The following is a 13,198-nucleotide window of genomic DNA, read 5'->3' as shown; positions in this document are numbered from 1 at the left end:
ACAAAATGTTCGCCATTCCCCCAAACTTTCATTGTCTTCCAGCTGCCAAACACCAGCTGCCAGGAAGGACTGACCCAGGCAGGAAAGGCACCTGGTTGGGATTTAGTTGACTGCAGTTACCCTAAACCCAGGAGACTGCTGGGCTCATTGGAAAGAGGAATAGCTCCAAGCTCAGCTCTGCTTCTCATGTGCCTATGCCTGTGCCTGAGCAAGTTGTTGAGCCTCTGCTCTGGTAACCTGTTTCTAGCTCCATCAAAGCCCAGGTGGTCACTGGAGAATTAAATGAAATAACATACATAAAGCCATAAAGCTCCTGGTATACAGCAGGTGCTCAATACTAAAGCTGTTTCTGTTTCTACTGCTCTGTGTGCATGACTTTCACACCATTATTTTCAAATCTCTTTCTTGATCCATTTATCATTACTCCCTCTTCCTACTTGTAAGCCCAGAATGTACAAAATGATGTCAGGGTTCTGGCTGCCTCTTTGCCATTGTGGCCTTTTGGTGGCCACAGTGATGTTGAAGGGTAGTAGATTTCCCCTACTCTCTAGATGGAGAGGGCAACTGGGTCTGGCCTTGGTAGGAGCCCCTCTCTTTATACTTCATATTTTGGCCACATTATTAAACCTCCATTCACTTTCCCCAGCAGAGGTCAATCCCTGCTGAAATATGAAATCCACTCTCCCATCCCACTTTTCTCAGGCACCTGACAACCAATCATCAAGTCACTCCAAGCAAATTCATAGCTTTTCTGCAAGAAATGAGCTGCTTTGACCAGAGTACTAAATTTTACCCACTATTAAATTATGAGCTGAACTGTTGTTGTCTGTCTTATAAGATCCTAAAAACTGAGAATCATGATTAAGCTAACTCCCAAGCACATGGTAAATGCTCAGTAAAGGCTAATGACTATTACTAATTATATATTTCTTTCTCTCCTAAATTCCCATAGCATATTCCATTACTTCTTCTGTTATGTTTATCCCTTTCTATGTTGGATTCTAGATATGTGTGAGTGTGCATGTGTTTAAACATTCCTACAAATAGGAACACCTTAAAGGCAGGAGTTATGTTGTCCTCCCCATCAAAAGTAGCTAGTTGAGTGTATCAAAGATGCTCAATAAACATTGCTGAATAAACTGATTTTTCAAGTTCCCTTTGTGAACCAGCAAATATGTTATGAATAGGTTCTTAATGTCTCAACATAGATAATGACAATACTAGTGATTACAATAGTAATTTATTGCTTTTCATTATCATGATGCCCTTTGAACTCCATCCTCTTTCCCTTTATTGGGTTTGGGATGGAGGAAGCCATGACTACTCTATAAATGCTAGATTGTGCTTCCCAATTCCTGTGTTGAAGCCCTAATCCTCACTGTGGCTATATTTGGAGATAGGGCCTTGAGGGAGGTAATTAAGGTTAAATAAAGTTATTAAAAGTGGGACCCTAAACCAATAGGACTGGTATCCCTATAGGAAGAGGAAGAGACACCAGGAGTGCACATGCACTGAGGAAGGCCATGTGAGGACACAAAAAGGAGGCTGTATATAAGTCAGGAAGAGAGGTCCACCAGAAACTGACCCTGCTGGACTTTAGTCTTGGGTATCTAGCCTCCAGAGTTGTGAGAAAATTTATTTCTGTTGTTTAAGCTACCCAGTGTGTGATATTTTATTATGGCAGCTGGAGCAGACTAAGACAGTGACCTTAGAGTCTTTGAAATTAAAAAAAAAAAAAAAAAAATGCTTGCTTCCTTTTGGTTTTTAAGTCCTCTGTCTTAATTATTTGACTTGTAGCAACCCAGATCTCATTGATACTTCCCCATCCCACTTCCATCCTATTCCTTAGCCCTGAGTAAAAGTTTGAAAAGAAGGAAGGACATGGTTTTTTTTAGTCCATGTGATGATAATTATGTGTCACCTTTACTGGGTTACAAGATTCCCAAATATTTGGTCAGGCATTACTCTGGGTGTGTCTGTGAGGGTATTTCTGAATGAGATTAACATGTGAATCAGTAGACTGAGTAAAGCAGACTACCCTTGATAATGTGGTAGCCCTCAGCCAATCAACTGAGGGCTTGAATAGAACAGAAAGACTAAGAGAGAATGGCTACCTACCTGACTGCTGAGCTGGGACATCAGCCTCCTGCTCTTGGACTAAAACTACTCCTTCAGCTCTCCTGGGTTTCCAGCTTGCTGATTGCATATCATGGGACTTATCAGCTCCCATAATCACATGAGCCAATTTCTTAAGTAAATACTTCCCTTTTCCCTTCTCTCTCTAAAAATGATAACAGTACTAGTGATTATCTTTATATTTATATTTACATTTATGAGAAAACAAGTTCTTATTCATCATAATTTAGGCTTGGTAAAGAAATTACTTCACATTCTGGTTACTACCTGTGAGTGTATTTTGTCTTGCATGAATTTTTGGGCTGTGAAGTCACATTCTCAAATATAATCATTATTGTGATAGTCTAAAGAGTTGAGCCAATTCCATTTGAATAAGAGGTAAGGTAATTTCTATCAATCATCCAAGAGAAGAGTTAGTCTTCATGATATTTATATACTTATTATTTATACAATATTTATTTGTGCTTATTATTTATGTAATATTTGCTGACACTGAGCCAAACACAATGCTAAGGGTTTATCTCTTTTGCTCCTCACCACAAACCTCTGAAATTAAAATTTTATTATTCCATTTAACAGATGAAGAATCTGAGAATTAGAAATGTTAACTCAATCCTGATCACAACTGTTAAGGGGTAGAAACAGAGTTTGCACTCAGGGAATCTGGCACCAGAGGCTAAACTCAAATGTTTAATTACTACCTATAAACTGGAACAGGAAGGGCAGACTGTAGGTAGAGAGGGCTTCTCCTCCTTCTCTTAGCTTAGACTTTGAGAGTCCACATATCTAGGTTGGTGCTCCCAGAGATGTGTATTAAAGGTAGAGTTTCCCATGTGGAAGGAGACTAGGAACTTGGAGAAAGAGCTGGAAAAAGATCTGTTAATATCCAGGCACCTACACTGCTGTGAGCCTGTGCATTCCAGAGAGCAGACTAGATTTTATAATCAGATTATCTAGATTTAGGTATGCACCACATTTATCTAACTTTGGTTATTTCCTAGCCTTAAGTACTCTCAAATATACATATTAAGATTCCAAGCTTGTTTCTCATATGCTGCCAGGCACTAAGAGAAAAGAAGGATGGGCATTTTGACCACAGTAATCACAGATGAAATGGTTCCCCTTTGAGGTCTGCATGGTTGTGGCCACCATAATCATCAATAGACCATCAAGGAGAAGGTGAGACAGGACAAATTTGGAGTCACACAATCCAGTTTACCCTTCTCCCAGGCAAGTCTCCTTTCAAAACCAACCTTAGGGAATCTGGGTTGTTTTTTTTTTAAGCTGGGGAAAGCAACATTTTCCTACTGGCCCTGATTCTTCCCCTGCTCACACTCCTCCCAACAGGTTGATGCCAAAAACGGCAACTTTCAGGACATCATCTCCATAACTTTAGCTTTAATCCCTCTTAAACTCACCTCTCCTGGGAGTGACATCAGTGACATCAGTCAGCTACATAGAATTCAGCGGAAAGTGAGGCAGTGAGAATGTGAGGCAGTGGGCACTTAGGCCTGGGGATACACTTAACAAAGTGCAAAGAATATTGAGGTTGGGGAACTAAGAAAAAACTCATCTCCCTGACAAATTGGCTCAAACTGATTAGAGGCCAGTGCTGAAGCCCTTACCCTCATTGCATCTAAGTCTCTGTTACAGCTCAGGTAACCACCTTCTTCAGCTGCCAGCCCCTAAAAAAACATCAACAGATCTGTGTGGGGTAAAGTAGCACCATAAGAAAGATTAGGCGATTGGGTCATTATCTTCTCTTTGAGGCCTTGGTATTCTGTATATAGTTAATTCTTCACTTGTTAGATATTTACCTCCTGTCAGATACTGAAACTATTGATTGAATTATCTCTTTTTTTCTATCCAGTTCTTTTTTTTTAATTTAGTGATTTTATTTATTTTTTATTTTTTTAATATAATTTATTGTCAAGTTGGCAAACATACAGTGTGTACAGTGTGCTCTTGGTTTTGGGAGTAGATTCCCGTGATTCATCGCTTACATACAAAACCTAGTGCTGATCCTAACAAGTGTCCTTCTCAATGCCCATCACCCATTTTCTCCTCTCCCCACACTCTGTCTACCCTCAGTTTGTTCTCTGTATTTAAGAGTCTCTTATGGTTTGCCTCCCTCCCTCTCTGTTTGTAACTATTTTTTCCCCTTCCCTTCCCCCATGGTCTTCTGTTTCTCAAGTTCCACATATGAGTGAAAGCATATGATATCTGTCTTTCTCTGACTGATTTATTTCACTTAGTGTAGTACTTTCCAGTTCCAACCACCTTGCTGCAATTGGCAGGATTGCATTCTTTCTCATTGCCAAGTAGTATTCCATTGTATATATAAACCACATCTTCTTTATCCATTCATCAGTTGATGGACATTTAGGCTCTTTCCATAATTTGGCTATTGTTGAAAGCTCTATAATAAACATTGGGGTACATATGCCCCTATGTATCAGCACTAGTGTATCCTTTAGATAAATTCCCAGTAGTGCTATTACTGGGTTGTAGGGTAGTTCTATTTTTAGTTTTTTGAGGAGCCTCCACACTGTTTTCCAGAGTGGCTGCACCAGTTTGCATTCCCACCAACAGTGCAAGAGGGTTCCCGTGTCTCCACATCCTCACCAGCATCTGCTGTTTCCTGAGTTAATTTTAGCCACTCTGACTGGTGTGAGGGGGTATCTCATCACGGTTTCCCTTTGCATTCCCTGATGATGCGTGATGTTGAACATCTTTTCATGTGTCGGTTGGCCATCTGGATGTCTTCTTTGGAAAAGTGTCTATTCATGTCTTCTGCCCATTTCTTCACTGGATTGTTTTTGAGGTGTGGAGTTTGGTAAACCCTTTAGAGATTTTGGGTACTAACCCTTTGTCCAATATGTCATTTGCAAATATCTTTTCCCATTCTGTCAGTAGCCTTTTAGTTTTGTTCATTGTTTCCTTTGCAGTGCAGAAGTTTTTATCTTGATGAGGCCTCAATAATTCATTTTTGCTTTTAATTCCCTTGCCTTTGGGGATGTGTCAAGTAAGAAATTGCTGCGGCTGAGGTCAGAGAGGTTTTTTCCTGCTTTCTTCTCTAGAGTTTTGATGGTTTCCTGTCTCACATTTAGATCTTTTATCCATTTTGAGTTTATTTTTGTGTATGGTGTAAGAAGGTGGTCTAGTTTCATTCTTCTGCATGTTGCTGTCCAGTTCTCCCAGCACCATTTGCTAAAGAGACTGTCTTTTTTCCATTGGATACTCTCCTGCTTTGTCAAAAATTAGTTCTCCATACATTTGTGGGTCCAATTCTGGGTTCTCTATTCTATTCCATGGGTCTATGTGTCTGTTTTTGTGCCAATACCATACTGTCTTGATGATTACAGCTTTGTAGTAGAGGCTAAGGTCTGGGATTGCGATGCCTCCCGCTTTGGTTTTCTTCTTCAATATTATGTTGGCTATTCGGGGTCTTTTATGGTTCCATACAAATTTTATGATTGTTTGTTCTAACTTTGAGAAGAATGCTGGTGCAATTTTGATTGGGATTGCACTGAAAAGCAGATTGCTTTGGGTAGCATTGACATTTTAACAATATTTATTTTTCCAATCCATGAGCATGGAATGTTTTCCATTTCTTTGTGTCTTCTTCAATTTCCCTCATAAGTTTTCTATAGTTTTTAGCATACAGATCTTTTACATCTTTGGTTAGGTTTATTCCTTGGTATTTTATAGTCCTTGGTGCAATTTTAAATGGGATTAGTTTCTTGATTTCTCCTTCTGTTGCTTCATTATTGGTGTATAGAAATGCAACCGATTTCTGAACATTGATTTTGTACCCTGCAACTTTGCTGAATTCATGTATCAATTCTAGCAGACTTTTGGTGGAGTCTTTCAGGTTTTCCATGTAGAGTATTATGTGGTCTGTGAAAAGTGAAAGTCTGACTTCTTCTTTGCTAATTTTGATGCCTTTTATTTCATTTTGTTGTCTGATTGCTGATGCTAGGACTTCCAAAACATGTTAAACAACAATGGTGAGAGTGAACATCCCTGTCATGTTCTTGATCTCAGGGGGAAAGCTCTGTTTTTCCCCATTGAGGATGATATTAGCTGTGGGATTTTCATATATGGCTTTTATGATGTTTAAGTATGTCCCTTCTATCCCTACTTTCTTGAAGGTTTTTATTAAGAAAAGATGCTGTATTTTGTCAAGTGCTTTTTCTGCATCTATTGACAGGATCATATGGTTCTTATCCTTTTATTAATGTGATGTATCACATTGATTGATTTGCAAATACTGAACAGCCCCGCAGCCCAGGAATGAATCCCACTTGATCATGCTGAATAATTCTTTTTGTATGCTGTTGAATTCAATTTGCTAGTATCTTGTTGAGAAATTTTGCATCTATGTTCATCAGGGATATTGGCCTATAATTCTCCTTTTTTGTGGGGTCTCTGCCTGGTTTGGGAATCAAGGTAGTGCTGGCTTCATATAATGACTCTGGAAGTTTTCCTTCCATTTCTATTTTTTGGAACAGCTTGAGAAAGACAGGTATTAACTCTGCTTTAAATGTCTGGTAGAATTCCCCTGGGAAGCCATCTGGCCCAGGACTCTTATTTTTTGGGAGATTTTTGATAACTGATTCAATTTCTTCACTAGTTATGGGTCTGGTCAGATTTTCTATTTCTTCATCTTTAAATTTTGTTAGTGTGTGGGTATCTAGGAATTTTTCCATTTCTTCACATATACTTTTTCATACTATTCTCTCATAATTGTTTGCATTTCTAGGGATTTGTTGTGATAAGTCCATTTTCATTCATGGTTTTATCTCTTTGTGTCCTCTCTCTTTTCTTTTTTGAGAAGTCTGGCTAGGGGTTTATCAATTTTGTTTATTTTTTCAAAAAACCAACTCTTGGTTTCATTGATCTGTTCTACTGAGTTTTTTTGGATTATATATTGTTTATTTCTGCTCTGATCTTTATTATTTCTCTCCGTCTGTTGGCCTTGAGGTTTCTTTGCTGTTCTGCTTCTAGTTCCTTTAGGTGTGCTGTTAGATTTTGTATTTGGGATTTTTCTTATTTCTTGAGATAGGCCTGGATTGCAATGTATTTTCCTCTTAGGACTACCTTTGCTGCATCCCAAAGCATTTGGACTGTCGTGTTTTTATTTTCATTTGTTTCCATATATTTTTTAATTTCTTCTCTAATTGCCTGGTTGACCCATTCTTTCTTTAGTAGGATGTTCTTTAACCTCCATGCATTTGGAGGGTTTCCAAACTTTTTCCTGTGGTTGATTTCAAGTTTCATAGCATTGCAATCCCAAAATGTGCATGGTATGATCTCAATTCTTTTATATTTATCGAGGGCTGTTTTGTGACCCAGTATGTGATCTATCTTGGAGAATGTTCCACATGCACTCAAGAAGAATGTGTATTCTGCTGCTTTAGGATGAAAAGCTCTGAATATATCTGTCAAGTTCATCTGGTCCAGTGTATCATTCAGGGCCATTGTTTCTTTCTTGATTTTCTGCCTAGATGATTTTGTGCCTTTCTTGATTTTCTGCCATTGCTGTTAAGTGGAGTATTAAAGTCTCCTGCAATTACCACATTCTAATCAATAAGGTTGCTTATGTTTGTGATTAATTGCCTTATATATTTGGGTGCTTCCAAATTGGGTTTGTAAACATTTATAACTGTTAGCTCTTCTTGATGGATAGACACCATAATTATGATATAATGCCCTTCTTCATCTCTTGTTACAGCCTTTAGTTTAAAATCTAGCTTGTCTGATGTAAGTATGGCTACTCCAACTTTCTTTTGACTTCCAGTAGCATGATAGATGGTTCTCCATCCCCTCCCTTTCAATCTGAAGGTGTCCTCAGGTCTAAAATGGGTCTCTTCAGCAGTAGCACTGCTAGGAATTTACCCAAGGGATACAGGAGTACTGATGCATAGGGGCACTTGTACCCCAATGTTTATAGCAGCACTCTCAACAATAGCCAAATTATGGAAAGAGCCTAAATGTCCATCAACTGATGAATGAATTGTGGTTTATATACACAATGGAGTACTACGTGGCAATGAGAAAGAATGAAACATGGCCCTTTGTGGCAACGTGGATGGAACTGGAGAGTGTGATGCTAAGTGAATTAAGCCATACAGAGAAAGACAGATACCATATGTGTTCACTCTTATGTGGATCCTGAGAAACTTAACAGGAACCCATGGGGGAGGGGAAGGGGAAAAAAAAAGAGGTTAGAGTGGGAGAGAGCCAAAACATAAGAGACTCTTAAAAACTGAGAGCAAACTGAGGGTTGATGGGGGGTGGGAGGGAGGGGAGGGTGCGTGGTGGGTATTGAGGAGGGCACCTGTTGGGATGAGCACTGGGTGTTGTATGGAAACCAATTTGACAATAAATTTCATGTATTTAAAAAATAAATAAATAAATAAATAAATAAATAAATAAATAAATAAAATGGGTCTTTTACAGACAGCAAATGGACGGGTCTTATTTTTTTTTTTTTTTTATCCATTCTGATACCCTGTGTCTTTTGATTGGAGCATCTGGTTCATTTACATTCAGTGTTGTTAGTGAAAGATATGGATTTAGAGTCATTGTGTTACCTTTAGGTTTCATGCTTGTAGTGATGTCTCTGGTCTTTTGTGGTCCTTGCAACATTTCACTCAGAGTCTCCCTTAGGATCTCCTGTAGGGCTGGTTTAGTGGTGAACTCTTTCAGTTTTTGTGTCTGGGAAAACACTTATCTCTCCTTCTATTCTGAATGACAGGCTTGCTGGATAAAGGATCCTTGGCTGCATATTTTTCCTATTAAGTACATTGAATATTTCCTGCCACTCCCTTCTGGCCTGCCAAGTTTCAGTAGATAGGTCTGCTACTAGCCTTATGTATCTACCCTTGTAAGTTAGGGTCCATTTGTCCCTAGCTGCTTTCAGAATTCTCTCTTATCTTTGTATTTTGCCAGTTTCACTATGATGTGTCGTGCAGAAGATAGATTCCTGTTACATCTGAAGGGAGTTGTCTGTGCCTCCTGGATTTCAATGTCTGTTTCCTTCCCCAGATTGGGGAAGTTGTCAGCTATGATTTGTTCAAGTACACCTTCCACCCCTTTCTCTCTCTCTTCTTCTTCTGGAACTCGTATGATACGGATAATATTATGTTCCATTGAGTCATTTAGTTCTCTAATTCTCCCCTCATGGTCCAGAATTTTTTAATCTTTTTCTCAGCTTCATCTTTTTCCATAATTTTATCTTCTTTTTCACTTATTCTCTTCTCTGCCTCTTCAATCTTTGCTGTCACCGCATCTAGTTTATTTTGCACCTCATTTACATTTTTTAATTCATCATGACTATTTTTTAGTTCCTTGATCTCTGCAGCAATAGATTCTCTGCTGTCTTCTATGCTTTCTTCAAGCCCAGCGATTAATGTTATAACTATTATTATAAATTCTTGTTCAGTTATATTGTTTATATCTGTTTTGATCAATTCTTTAGCTGTCATTTCTTCCTGGAATTTCTTTTGAGGGGAATTCTTCCATTTCATCATTTTGGCTAGTGTTTTAAAAGCTTGTTATGTGCCCTGCACCTGCTAGCACTACCATATTAAAGAGGGGTCATACACTGTCCAGGGCCTGGCCCTTCAGGAGGTGGTTTTTGGAGTGTGTTACTTGCTCTTTGTTGTTGTGACTTTGGTTGCTTTATCTCCCTACTCATAGTGTATTTCACATATTTGTATGAGTATTACAAAGTGATCCAGTCTCTCTGGACCACACCTGGCAGTATGTTAAAAGAGGTGGAATCCTGTTGTTACCACTGACATTACAAATTGACTTTGGAAACTATTCCAGGAAAATAACACACAAGGAAAATAATAGTACCGTTTCATAGCATTTTCATATGCAATCTGTTTCGAGCTGCTGTTCTTATTAGCAAAAAGTCAGAAAGAACTGAAATGGTCAACATGTTAATAAGAAGGAATATTATATGGCTACTAATGTATAGGAGAGGGTTGAGTTGTGGCCACTCAGAAGATATGCCACTCAGAACCTCACACTATTATTTGGGATACCGGTCTTTTTAGATACAATTAAGATGCATCAAGATGAGATCATCTGGATTAGGATGGGTCCTATATTTAATGACAAGTTCCCTTGAAAGCATCAGAAAAGAAGACAGAAACACAGAAGGCCAAATGAAGATTGGAGTTATGCTGCTCCAAGGCAGTGAATGCCAGGAGCCACTCAGATCTGAAAAAGGCAAGGAAAGATTCTCCCCTACAGCCTTCAGAGAGAGACACCTTGATTTTGGACTCCTAATCTCCAGACCTGTGAAAGCATAAATTTCTGTGTTTTAACCCATTCAGTTTGTGGTAATATGTGACAGCCACCCTAGGAAACAAATGCATATTATAAGGAAATAGATAATGTTGGAAACTGAGTAGATGATAATATTAAATGAAAAAAAAACTGTAGGACTCAAAGTAGTCAATATGTGTTTATAATAAAAAAAACATAAATGTATATCAAAGAGAAGATATACACTACTTTTCATGTTTCTTTTAGTAAAGTTGTTTGACTGAATAAAAAGTATTTTGTATGTTAAAAATATAACAAGTAACATGGACTGTTAAAAGAACCTGAAAATAAAGTCCATTCCATGTAGCAGCAGAGCCAGCCTAGGACCCAGGCTATTTTTCACTCTGGTCAATTTGATTTTTTTGGTTTTTGATCCCATAAATATTGCCTCATGAATCCATTTTTAAAGCTCAAGTACGTACCAAAACCTTACCCACCTGTACCTGCTTCTCTGTGATGGCCTCTTGCTTATCTTTCAGAGCAGATTTACCCCTCTTGGTCCAGATATTCTCAGCCTTTGTCTTTAGCCAAACCAAATACTCTCTCACAAGAAGGAACCTTTGTGTACTGTTGCTGGAATGAAAATTGGTGTAGCCACTATGGAAAATAGTATGGAGGTCCCTCAAAAAATTAAAATAGAAATACCATACTATCCAATAATTCCACTACTGGGTATTTATCCGAAGAAAATGAAAATACTAGTTCACAAAGAAGGTGTGGAATACAATGGAATATTACTCGGCCATCAAAAAGAATGAAATCTTACCACTTGCAATGACATGTATGGAACTAGAATCTATTATGCTAAGCAAAATAAGTCGATAAGAGAAAGACAAACATCATATGATTTTACTCATATGTGGAATTTGAGAAACAAAACAAATGAACATATGGGAAGGGGTGGGAAGAGAGGGAAACAAACCACATGAAACTCTTAATGATAGAGAACAAACTATGGGTTGACAGAGGGAGGTAGATAGGAGATGGACTAGATGGGTGACTAAAGAGAGCACTTGTGATGATCACTGGATGTTGTATATAAGTGATGAATCACTTAATTCTACTCCCGAAACCAGTATTGCACTGTATGTTAGCTAAAATGTAAATAAATAAATAAATAAATAGGTAAATAAATAAAGAAGAAGAAGATACTAATTCAAAAACATGTATCTACCCCTATGTTTATTGCAGCATTATTTACAATAGCCAAGATATAGAAGCAACCCAAATATCCATCAATAGATGAATGGATAAAAGAAGTTGTGGCATATAGATATATATATATGCCATATGCCATATATATATATATATGGAAATATTACTCAGCCATAAAAAAAAGAATGAGATCTGCCCCATTTGTGACAACATGGATGGACCTAGAGTGATTTCATTTATCTGTGGAATCTAAAAAACAAAACAAATGAATAAACATACAAAAAGCAGGAAGAGACCCATAAATACAAAAGACAAACTGATGGTTGCCAGAGGAAAGGGGGATGGGGGCAGGGGCAAAATAGATGAAGGGGAATTGGAGATACAGGCTTCCAGTTATGGAATGATAATTCATAGGGATAAAAAGCACAGCATCGAGAATATAATCAATGGTAATCAATAACGTTGTGTGGTGACAGACGGTAACTACACTTATGGTGAGCACAGCATAACCACAGCATAATGTAGAGTTGTCCAATCACTATGCTGTACACCTAAAACTAATGTAACATTGTGCATCAACTTCATTTAAAAAAAGAAATAGAAAAATATATAAATATGTATATTATACTAGTTTGAAAATATATATTCTCTTACAAATTCTATTACCTCCTCAGTCACTAGCCCCCACCCTCCTCTTCCTAAAAGCCATAAGTAAAGGTAAGGCAGAAAGCATATTATTTTTTATATGAAATTTATTATCAAATTGGTTTCCATACAACACCCAGTGCTCTTCCCAAAAGGTGCCCTCCTCAATACCCATCACCCACCCACCCCTCCCTCCTACCCCCATCAACCCTCAGTTTGTTCTCAGTTTTTAAGAGTCTCTTAAAAGCATATTATTTTTTAACCTATTACCTGATTAGTTTAATTTTTTTTTAACGTTTATTTATTTTTGAGACAGAGAGAGACAGAGCATGAGCAGGGGAGGGGCAGAGAGAGAGGGAGACACAGAATCGGAAGCAGGCTCCAGGTTCTGAGCCATCAGCCCAGAGCCCGACGCGGGGCTCGAACTCACTGACCGCAAGATCATGACCTGAGCTGAAGTCGGACCCTTAACCGCCTGAGCCACCCAGGCGCCCCATATTACCTGATTAGTTTAAATAGTTCAGAGGTGCCTGGGTGGTTCAGTCAGTTAAGTCAGACTTAGATGAATGGATAAAAGAAGTTGTGGCATGCATATATATATATATATATATATATATATATATATATATATATATATAATGAAATATTACTCAGCCATAAAAAAAGAATGAGATCTGCCATTTGTGACAACATGGATGGACCTAGAGTGATTTCAGTCTCAGCTGTGAAACTTCAGCTCAGATCATGATCTCACAGTTCGTGGGTTCGAGCCCTGCATTGGGCTCTGCACTGACAGCTAAGAGCCTGGGGCCTGCTTTGAATTCTGTGTCTCCCTCTCTCCCTGCCCCTCCACCTCTCACTCTCACTCTCTCTCTCTCTCTCAAAAATAAATAAACACTTAAAAAATTTTTAAATA

Source organism: Panthera pardus, unplaced genomic scaffold (assembly GCF_024362965.1).
Source record: "Panthera pardus isolate Hobbes unplaced genomic scaffold, ASM2436296v1 HiC_scaffold_6, whole genome shotgun sequence".
Lineage (NCBI taxonomy): Eukaryota > Metazoa > Chordata > Mammalia > Carnivora > Felidae > Panthera > Panthera pardus.
Note: the sequence above shows the minus strand (reverse complement) of the source record.